The sequence below is a fragment of the Bidens hawaiensis genome, unplaced genomic scaffold (genome assembly GCF_021521415.1).
Source record: "Bidens hawaiensis isolate Kalapana, Puna unplaced genomic scaffold, B.hawaiensis_p1.1 tig00001087_1, whole genome shotgun sequence".
Lineage (NCBI taxonomy): Eukaryota > Viridiplantae > Streptophyta > Magnoliopsida > Asterales > Asteraceae > Bidens > Bidens hawaiensis.
In genome coordinates this window covers 3,177,478-3,188,489 of record NW_027491062.1, presented here as the reverse complement: position 1 = coordinate 3,188,489, position 11,012 = coordinate 3,177,478, and positions in this window count along the sequence as shown.

Below are 11,012 nucleotides of genomic sequence, written 5' to 3'. Positions count from 1 at the left end.
ATCTCCTGAAAAGCTGCTTCCACTTCTAGTGTCCAGCGGTAGTGCGTTTTCTTTAAACAGTTCCTCAATGTTGACACGAAAGGAAACGACTTATCCACATGGTTTGCCAAAAAGCGGTTAAGTGCAACTAGTCGTCCATTCAGTGTCTGAGCTTGTTTGATGGTAGTAGGTGATTCCATTTTGATAATGGCTTCGACCTTTTCAGGGTTCGCTCTGAAGCCATCTTTAGTGACGATGACCCCTAAGAACTTCCCTTCTTCCATCCCAAAGGAACACTTGCTCGGGTTGAGCTTCATGTTTATCTTCCTGAGCGTGTTGAAAGTTTCTTCGATGTCTTTCAACATCGCTTCTGCGTTAGGGCTTTTGATGACCAAGTCATCCATGTAGACTTCCAAGTTCCTCCCAATTTGGGCAATGAACTCTTTGTCCATCAGGCGTTGATATGTGGACCCGGCATTCTTAAGTCCGAATGGCATCATTTGATAACAAAATGTGCCATCGGGCGTCCGAAATGCGGTTTTGTCCTGATCATCTACAGCCATGTGGATTTGATGATACCCCTTATACGCATCCAGGAAGCATTTAAGGCGAAACGGTGCTAACGAATCTACCTTAAGATCAATTTCGGGTAACGGATAACAATCTTTGGGGCATGCTTTGTTTAAGTCTTTGAAATCTATGCACATGCGCCATTGTTTGTTATTCTTCGGTACCATAACGGGATTTGCAACCCATGTTTGATATCTGCTAACGCGTACGATGCCCGCATCAAGGAGTTCCTTGACTTGGGTTCTACACGCGTTAGCTTGTTCCGCCCCCATTACTCTGCGCTTTTGTATGACTGGCGTAAAAGCCGGGTCACACTTCAGCTTATGTTCTGCCTTACTTCGAGGTACACCAGTCATGTCAGCTGGTGTCCATGCGAAGATGTCAGCGTTTTTCAGTAGTAAGCGCTTGAGTAAGGTGCGCGTGGGATCAACGACTGTTGGACCAATGGTAACGGCCTGGTCAGGGTATTTGCCATTGAAGGCCCATTCTTCCGGTTCGGTGATGGTTGGCTTAGCCATCTTTGGTTTGGGTTTAGATGAGACAGATGCGATGCATACCTGGGGAATGCCGGTGATCATCGCTACACCCTCAGCTGTTGGCCATCCCATCATGCCGTGGACTGAAGATACCACGGCGTTGAATCTTGCCATCCCGTCTCTCCCGAAGAGAATGTCGTATGTGTGGTGTGGCTTCCTCATTACGACAAAGTCCACATCTTCTGTGCGGGAGTATTTTCCGTCCGAGAGAGTGACGGGGAAAGATAGGATACCCAGGGGGGTGTTTGTGCTGCCGTCGAACCCTTCCATCGAGGCGCAAACCGTTTCCAGGCGTTCATTGTCTTCGTCATCTAGCTTGTCGAAGAACTGCCTGTACATCACCGTTGACGAGGCGCCGTTGTCAGCAAGAGTGCGTGAAGTGATGTAGTGCCCCAGCTGGCTTTTGATGATGATAGGGCCTTCTTTGCTGGGTCCACCTGGCACTCGCGGGAAAATCACCTCAGCTTCCTTCCACGCACATGATTATGTCGTTCGTCTTTTTCTCCTGTGATGTTAGTATGAACCATGTGGATGCTGATGTCAACGGGCTTTCGTCCATTGCCTTTGTACCGTTTGTCATTCCTCCCTCTATTCTTGATTGATGCCACAAGGTGTGCAAGTCTTCCATCCTTGACGAATGTTTCAACTATATCTTTCAAGGATGTACACTCCTCTGTACTGTGACCCTTTGTCCCGTGGAAGTCACAGAATTTGCTCTGACCCGCATTAGGGCGTTGCCGGATCATTGGAGCTTTTGGCCATGGGAGTTTTTCGGTGGCAAATATCTCCGTGACGCTTTTGGTGAGTGGCGTCCACCGGTGTTTTCGGCTTGAAGGGTGCGTGTTATCCCTTCCGCCAACAAGAGGGCGAGAGCTGGATGAGGTGTCAAAGTTTACCCTTGACTGCCAAATACCTAGCTTCCTTTTTTTGTTCTGTCGGGCGATCCGAACGTTGTTTTCTCTGGTCCTCTGCGTGTAGAGATGTGTACTCTGGGGAAGGTCCCTACCCAGTTGCTTCTCCGTCTCGGCAAAGCACTTGGCCGCCGTCATGAGGGCATCCCATGTGGATGGCATGCCGTCCTTACCCGTCAACGTGCGGATAAGCTCTGGGTATTCGGCACCCTGGATGAAAGTGGCGCGAACAAGATCTTCACTTATGTCGCCCAGACTCAGCTTTTTGGTGTTGAAGCGAGTGATGAAGTCTAGTAAAGATTCATCCTCCTCTCTGACGCAGTTGAGGATCGTCCACTGTTCTTCAGTATATTTCCTCTGTTGACTGAAGTGTTGGCTGAACTTGTGCTGAAAGTCTGCCCAATCGTAGATGTGGTGGACCGGTAGACGGTCGAACCACGCTCTGGCTGCTCCAACCAACGTCATCTGGAACATATAACACCACGTGGGTTCCGTCCAGTTGCTAACGGTTGCCCCCGCTGTGAATCTGTTCAAATGATCGTCTGGGTCGGATATACCATCATAAGTGCCGATGTTGGACATATGTTTGGCACTTCTCGGGGCAATTGCTTCCGCAATGTCCCTTGCAAACTTGGACTTTCCTACATTTGCGGCAGTTGGTCTAAAGGTTTTGGAGAAGTCACGTGGGTTTCCTCCCGCGTTCCTTGGTTTGAAGGTTTCTTCGAAATTCCTTCTTGGTTGGAAGTCCGTTTCCTTACGCTTCCCTTTCGCCCTGTGGCGAGGGTTTGCGTCGGTTTCGGATTCCTCCCGATCATCGTCCGAGTACTCGCACTCACTGTTCATGTTGAGCTGTTGTCGAGTACTTCCGAGTTCGTCAGCCTGTTGGAGTGAATGCAAACGTTCATCCAACTCAGCTTGGAACTCTTTCCGACGTGCTTCGGCCCACGCCTTAACTTGATCGAGTGTTTGGCGAGGGAGCCTTGCCTGTTTATCCAACTGGGCATCAGTGAACCCCAGTGAAATATTGTTTACTGCACTTGTCCCGGCTTGGGTAACCGGGGTAGTGTTCGTAAAATTTGTATAACCGCCGGTGTTCCTCCCAGTGGCTGGGGTTGTGGTTACCGGGGTTTCCTGGTCACTTACTGGCCTTGGGACCGGAGTAACGTTAACCATTTCTTCTGAAATTTTGAAAAAACTGAGAATTAGTTCTAGCTTTTATGCATGGATGGCGCCAATGAAGAAACACTAATCGACCCCGGGCAGATTACGGATAATCTGGGGGTTAAATAGATGTTTCCCACGAGGGTTAGGTCCGGCAAAGAAGGATGTTCTTCAGATGATCTGCAAAACAAACACCGTGAGCTCGTCACTGAGAAAGGGGGGTTCCTCCTTGTGACCACCCTCCGGCGTGAGAATCAGACTAGATTGCTCTGAATATAAATGTATATTGAGAGAAATAGCTAGTGAAGGTAAAATACCAGATGATCCTACTGTTCCAAGGTGTTGGAGTATTTATAGCCGAAGGTAGGTTTCCAAGCAGGTACAGCCAGCTGTATAATATTCCTGTTCTACCAACTATGGGCTACGCACGTGCCATGCTGGTTGGTGGGTAGGCAGCGGCTGATAGTGACAAGGCCGGCTGTGTACTGTTCCCTTTCCACCAACTGCAGGCTATGTGCGTGCCACGACAAGGGTTGGTGAGTAGGCAGCGGCTAATAGTGAAAAACAGTACTAGAGCATGCTCCTCCTCGTACTGTTGTCGGTGAGCTGTCACCCTGTGATTGGTTCATGGGCTGCTTTGGTCAGATCTTGTCTATTTTGCCCATACCTTGGTAGGTATAGTACAAAAGATCTTCCAGAAGCATACGGACTGGCTCATTTGGGCGGGAGTATTCCCGCCTTGCTCATTCCTTCAGGTGACACTGAATTATTTAGTGCCTTGTGCGTGTAGCCTTGCTATTAGTGCGGGTAGCCTTCCCTAATGGCTTGTATCCGCAGCTGCGGGGACATGCGGGGTACTTCACCATTGGGAGGCTTTCCCTGCGGGAACAGCTGGCGTACTGCGCGTAAGGTCTTCATCTCTGAGCATGGTGGGTCCTGCGGAACCAGTTGGTCCTTGCGCAGACGTCCCTCTTCAAGGTGAGTCTTGCGGGTCCAATTGGGCTCTGCTGGGACCTACCTCTTCAATGCCTTTAAAGATTGCTACGAAATCTGTGTTTCCTTTAAATAAAATTATTTTAGCATGTAACTATGAATTGCGATGGTTTCCAAAATATAAAGCCTATAATTCATGCAACTTCTAACTAAATTGTGTGTGGTTGCATAAATAACAGGATTTAGGACTATTTTTTCCAACGAGGAATTGAATGCCTTTTACGGGCAAATTAGAGTACGAGCACCAAACTGCATTGAAATTGAGTGTGGCTGCTGGAGGCTTGAGTACTCCGCAAGCATCATGAGGATCAGTGATGATGACACTATATGTGCTACTTGTAATTGCACAAACATGATACCGGGCATGTAAGTTGATTTACTAGAACTCAAATTTGTTTACTTGATTTTTCGGATTCATAATCACATTAAACCTATATGTTATATATGTATTTTGTTTGATTAAGGTGGACATGTGAAGATCTTGAGGAGATAAGCTCAAGACCCCATAGTGGATGCCGCAAGAAAACAAACTGCAAAGGTTGCAAGTATTGTGCTTGTTTTGAATGTGAAATTTTCTGGATTTACTGCTGCAAATGCTGAGAGTGTACAGATTTCTATGCAAATGCACCTAATTAACAAGGCATCTATCTTCAACATATTCTGGCTTTATCTATCTAAAGATATTTGATACACAGTTATATCTAAAGATATTTGATACACAATTACTGTTTTTTTTTGTTTTTTTTTGTATTTCAATAGATCTGTGTAGTGATTTATTTTCTAAAGTTATATTTGACCACTAGACGAATGCCCGCGATGCGGCAGGAAACATAAATCTTAGTAATCATGTAACCATTATGGATGTTCAAGGTGCGTTTGAAACCTTGAAAACACTTAAACCAATCACCACTTTTGATTAGCTTTCTGAATGTTCAAACCATAGTAAACAGTTCGGTTTACGGTTTATACCAAAAATAGGCCTTATAAAACCGCACCGGACTGTAAAGTTATTATTGAAGCTCAATGCGTGAAACCAAACCATTAGGAACGATTCAGTTTAAATATATGACTTTTCAGTTTTGGTTTTCAATGACAAAAATTCAAACCAACGGTTTGGCTCACAGTTTAACTTAGAAACCATTAAAAATGAATTGTGAACATCCATAAGTAGCATTTTAATTTTTTTAATTGAAAAAAACTATAGCAATACCTACCCAAATTAAAGAAAATAAAATGTTCATTTTCATGGTGCAATTTAAAAAAAAAATTTAACGTAAGAAAACGTTACGGCCGTTAGAAAATCGTTGGTGAAAAGTTAGTTACAATTAAAATCGAAAGAAATATATGGGTAAAGATGAAGGTTCAAAGTTGTAGCAATCTTTTAAATTTACAAAAGTTAAGTAAAGTTGAGGAGGCAATGTTGTAACTATTTGTATGCATATTTTCTAATGAACAAGTTTGTCCCATATCTTACATGTTATGGAAAGTGTACCTTATGCTTTACAAGTTATAAATTACTTAAAAGATAAGTGTCTTAATTTGCCCATGTCTCATGTATAATACATAGTATAGATATAGATATATCTATTTTTAACATATTGAGACAAATGTTGGATTGTTGCTTTAAAATGTTGTTTTTATCGGTTTAGTGTTTATGTGCATTATTTGTAAATGAGATTGAATCAGTATATGTTTTAAAAAAGTGTGTTGAAATTTAAAAATAAAATTGGTGAAAAAAATGCAAGTGACAATGATCAGGAATCAATTATGGTTCCCAGTTTTACATATACTCTAGAATTCAACCTGTATTTCATGGAAACACAGAATTTATCTACTACGTAAGACCAATATTTTTATTTGTATGGCATTGTCTTTCCAACATAAACGAATAATGACCATTGGTTTTGTAGTTTCTAAATATACTTCCACCAAATGTGAACCGTCTTGTCACAATGAACCATTAACTAAATTAATCGCAACTGTAGGTTCTCAAAATGGATCTAAAAATGTAGAGGTCGGATCAATCCGTGTACATAAAGGGCGGAATCCAACTTGTAAACTAGGATCTCAGATCGTGCTTAAGTGTGTCTTTACTGTGGTGTATGGAGTCTGCGAGATGAAATGATCGATATGACAAGGTTGGGTTTCCCAGGGGTAGGCTGGCTAAGCCTATTTACGCCCATAGGCTCATCAACATATATTAATAAGCAAAAGGCCCAATGAGATTACAAAAGATTAATATGATGAACTACAAAATAAGCAATAACTTGAAGAAAAAAAAACTACAGCAAAGAATTTAATAATTTCACGTAAAGGGGAAAACAATCATTAAATGCAATGGACCTTTTGAGATGTCTTACTCGCATTCAATGTGAGCTTCTCTTGCTTCGACCTGTATAGGGGGAGCTAAGTTGTTCGGTCTATACATGCATGTCACACCTCAATCTACGGCAAAATATGCCGGGACGCTACTATCACTCAGTAGCTCGCAATACACTATTTAAATATAACGTCAATATATAATTTAGTTCATTCCATAAAACTGAAATACACAATCCAAATAATAATAATCCATAACTTCAAACAAGAGAGAAAACACAAAACATGTAATTTTTATTGTGGATAATCTAAAGTCCAATATAAATATTAAAAAAATACTTGCTTCAATCTTCAATCATCCAACGTAAGTACCTGCAATATGCGTATAAATAAATATATTTTGTTAATAAAATTGTTGAGTGAGTAAGCACAAGTTTTGATATTTATAATAATAAATAAATGGCAATTCTAATGCGATAATTAATTTAAATGGTTAAATCTGTTCACAAACATTAGGTTAGGTTATTCGGAAGGCGTATGATCATAATGAGGATGAGGCCACCAAAAAAATAACCAATAAACACCTTGCCATATAAGCACATATCACTTAATTGAGCAATACACATAAACACAAATAAATAAAATTGTGGTTGATGACCCATATAACTTAAGACATGAGGTTATGGTACGCATAAAGATGAAGGGATGTGATTACTCACCTTAGCAAAGTAAGCAAGTGGGAGATAATAATAAAATAAAAAGAAGTCTTCATAAGTGAGCTGCCCAAACTAAACTGTTAAATTGAACCCTAAAATCCAACAATAATACCTGAAGAAACACAAATTCACCCCTTAGGTCTAACAAGTTAGTCAATGGGTAATGGTTAAGTATTCCCCACGATGTGTTATAATCCTTCTTTTCGCAGATGAGTATTCCCTGCAAAACAGAACACCGTGAGCTCGTTACGAGGAATGGAGGGATTCTCTCGTAACCACCCTCCGGCGTGAGAATCAGTACTTGGTAGTACAGTGGAAATATATTGAGAGAGAGTTGGAATAATGGATCGTGGATCCTTTACCATTTGGAGGCACATTGGTATTTATAGCCTACCCTGTCAGGCTTTCCACCAATTATATTCTCTACTCATGCGGTTGTGGAGGTTGGTGGACATCATGGATTTTTTACATTGACGTGTTGTACTATTTTGTACCGTCCTTTACATGTTGTTTAATCCCCATTGGTTGGGTGATATTCCCGATGTATATTCTTCCTTTTTGTCCCATGCTGGTGGAGATCTTAGTGCTACCATTCCCGAGGTGTCAAGGAATGTTCATTATATTAGGCTATGGTTACGGCGTCATGCAGTCTGCCTAGAGCATAGTTTATCCGCCTTTATTAGGCTATGTTTATGGCACCATGTCATCCGCCTAGTGCATAGTTCATCCACTTATCAGGTGATATATTAATTTGAGGTGGGTTCAGTACCCTACCTCTACAAGCCCCCCTAGTCCGTAGTTTCCCTTTTTGAAGAAAGGGGGATATGGACTTATCATGGGCTTTTGACAGGTTTTACGTATTCTAGTTGTTTGTTTTGTATTGAATGGTTAATGAAAACCATTGTCTGGCGCGACTTGTTTTGACCTTTGGTTAGTGATAACCGTCATATGGCGCAGTCTTTTTGGTGGTTGGTTATCGAAAACCATTGTTTGGCAATCCTATTTGGACGTTTGGTTACTGAAAGCCTTCCCATGGCGGAGCCTAATTTGACGGGTGATTATTGAAGGCCATCCCTTGGCGGAGCCTAAACTGGCGGGTGGTTATTGAGAACCATCTCTTGACGGAGCCTAACTTGGCGGGTGGTTATTGAAAACCATCCCATGGCGGAGCCTATTTTGGCGAGTGGTTATTGAAAACTATCCCTTGGCAGAGCCTAATTTGGTGGGTGGTTATTGAAAACCATCATATGCTGGAGCCTATTTTGGTGGGTGGTTATTGAAAACCATCTCTTGGCGGAACATATTTTGGCGGTTGGTTATTGAAAACCATCCATTGGCGGAGCCTATTTTGGTGAGTTATTATTGAAAATATCCCATGGCGGGGCCTATTTTGGCGGGTGATTATTGAAAACCATCCCATGACGGGGCCTCTTTTGGCGGGTGGTTTTTGAAAACCATCCCATGACTGGGCCTATTTTGGCGGGTGGTTTTTGAAAACCATCCCATGGAGGAGCCTATTTTGGCGGGTGGTTATTGAAAACCATCCCATGTCGAAGCTTATTTTGGAGGGTGGTTATTGAAAACCATCCAATGGCGGAGCCTATTTTGCCAACGTGGTTATTGAAAACCACCTTATTGGAGTGACGACATGTTATTTGACCGGAAAGGATGAATTAAATGAATATCAGTGAAACGACGGTTTGACATGACAGTTTGATGACGGTTGCCCTTCGTAGTGCAGCTTTTTCGCCCATGTCAGGCGTGTGGGCGAGAATTCCGGTGACGCGCCCGGTTGTAACACATTTCCCTGCCATATCGTTGGCGTGTCACCTGGCGATTAGGCCGCGTGGCCTACATTCTTTTTGTACCCCTCTCTCATATTAATTGCGATGGGTATAAAAGGGGGAGTTGCCCTCTTGGGATTTCCTTATTCACCCGAAATCCTTCCATCATAACTTTCCTTTCCCTTTGATTCTTTTCCTTCGTTTTATGGCTAAGTCATCTCATTCTATTAAAACTAAGAAGAATAATAGTATGGACTTCGTCGGTTGTCGTATGTCTTCCAAGGACTTCGACAACATGGTCAAGGTTTATCACCTTGGCCCTGAGTTTGAGCCTGAGTTGCCCGCTCCGGGCAAGACGGCTCGACAGGCTCCTAACGACAAGATTGTTGTGTATAAGGAGTATTTCCTCTTGGGCAACTTCCGTTTGCCCATTACCCGGTTCTTGCTGGAGGTTTTGGATGCATTTGGGCTGCACCTGAGCCAATTACATCCACTCGGAATGGCTCGCCTCCGCCATTTCGAGTATACTTGTCATTGCCTCGGCATTACACCCACGGCAGACAAGATGGTGGCCTTCTACCACTGGCGTTTGTCCCAGGATTGGTATAATTTGTTTACCCGTCCTTGTGCCAAGGCCAGCTTTGGAGGCGCCAAAGAGTTTGCAGGAGTGGAAGAGTGTCTTCTTCTACGTTAATGCGTGCGTGGTTCCACATGTGATGCATTTTGTGGACGTGAAGGAGCTTCCGGAGCCTAAACTTTGGTACGAGTTAACATACCTTCACATTCAAGATCTATGGGAGAAACTTTGGTACGCCTATCATGCGAAAAACCACCAGAACCGTCAGTTTCGTTGGCTCAACTAGAACTACACAACTTCATTCGAAAAACTAACGTAAGTACGTGAACACTGTTAATTATTTTTCTTCGCATTTGTTTAATTTTTTTTAACAGTACCAACGAACGGTTCATGAATGAACATAATTGAATTAAGATTATATAAAAGTAAACAAACCGAATGAACTCGAACGGAGCATGTTTGTGTTCGTTTGTTTAACTTTAAATGTACAACGAATTGCACACAAACAATTTAACGAACGGTGTAATTTTACAAATTCAACAAACGCGGGATATGTTGGGTTTAAGGGCTGTGCTTCACTAAGCTGTACATTGCGCAAAAAAATAGCAAAAGCTAAAAATATTTATTTTAATTAAATTTTGTTTAATACAATCTGACACAAACCAGATCACCTTTCTTAAAAGTGGCCCGGACCCAGCCCTGTCTTGACCCAAACCAGATTGATCATTATTAAAAAGCAACCTGTTTTGACATGCATGTTTGGTTCGTGTGTACCCATGTGTGTATTAAAATATTGGATGCGCTTGCAACTTTATGAGTTGAGGGTATTTATGCCATTTTCACTTGCATTTGATCTGGTATTTTTGAATCTACATATTACTGTAATGATCTTATTTTTTAAAACGATGGATTTAAGAGGTAGTTTGCGTTAAAAATACCCTTTAGTTGACTCACACTCATTTCTTTTAAGTTAATTTGTTTTTTATTTACATTAATTTAAGGGAGATTACTTATTATAAATACTTACCTGTTAATTTTATTTGAAGTTAAAGAGCAGATTATTAGTTTGTGTTATTTGGATTAAAATGCTTGTGTCATAAAATGGTTTTAACTCTACATATCAACCTTCAAGGTAATGGAATATGAAATGCCAGAATATCATGCTCTGAAGTTTGTTAAGTTGCAATGAATTGATTAGTTTTCATAATAGCAGTTCATTCGGATTCAATAGTTGACAAGAAGCTAGACGGACGCAGGTTGTTGCTTTAACTTAGTTGCAGGTTCTTTGTATGTATCGTGTAATGCAATGGTTCTTCGCATTGTAATGAATATGAAATGATATGAAAATGGTTTATAACTTGTACCGATTAATGCAGATTTGCTAAAATGTAGATTGCTCAAAGGCTCGACGCAATTAGAGGTGCACAAATCGGTTATTTTCAAGATCCCGAAACGGTTCCGAATAT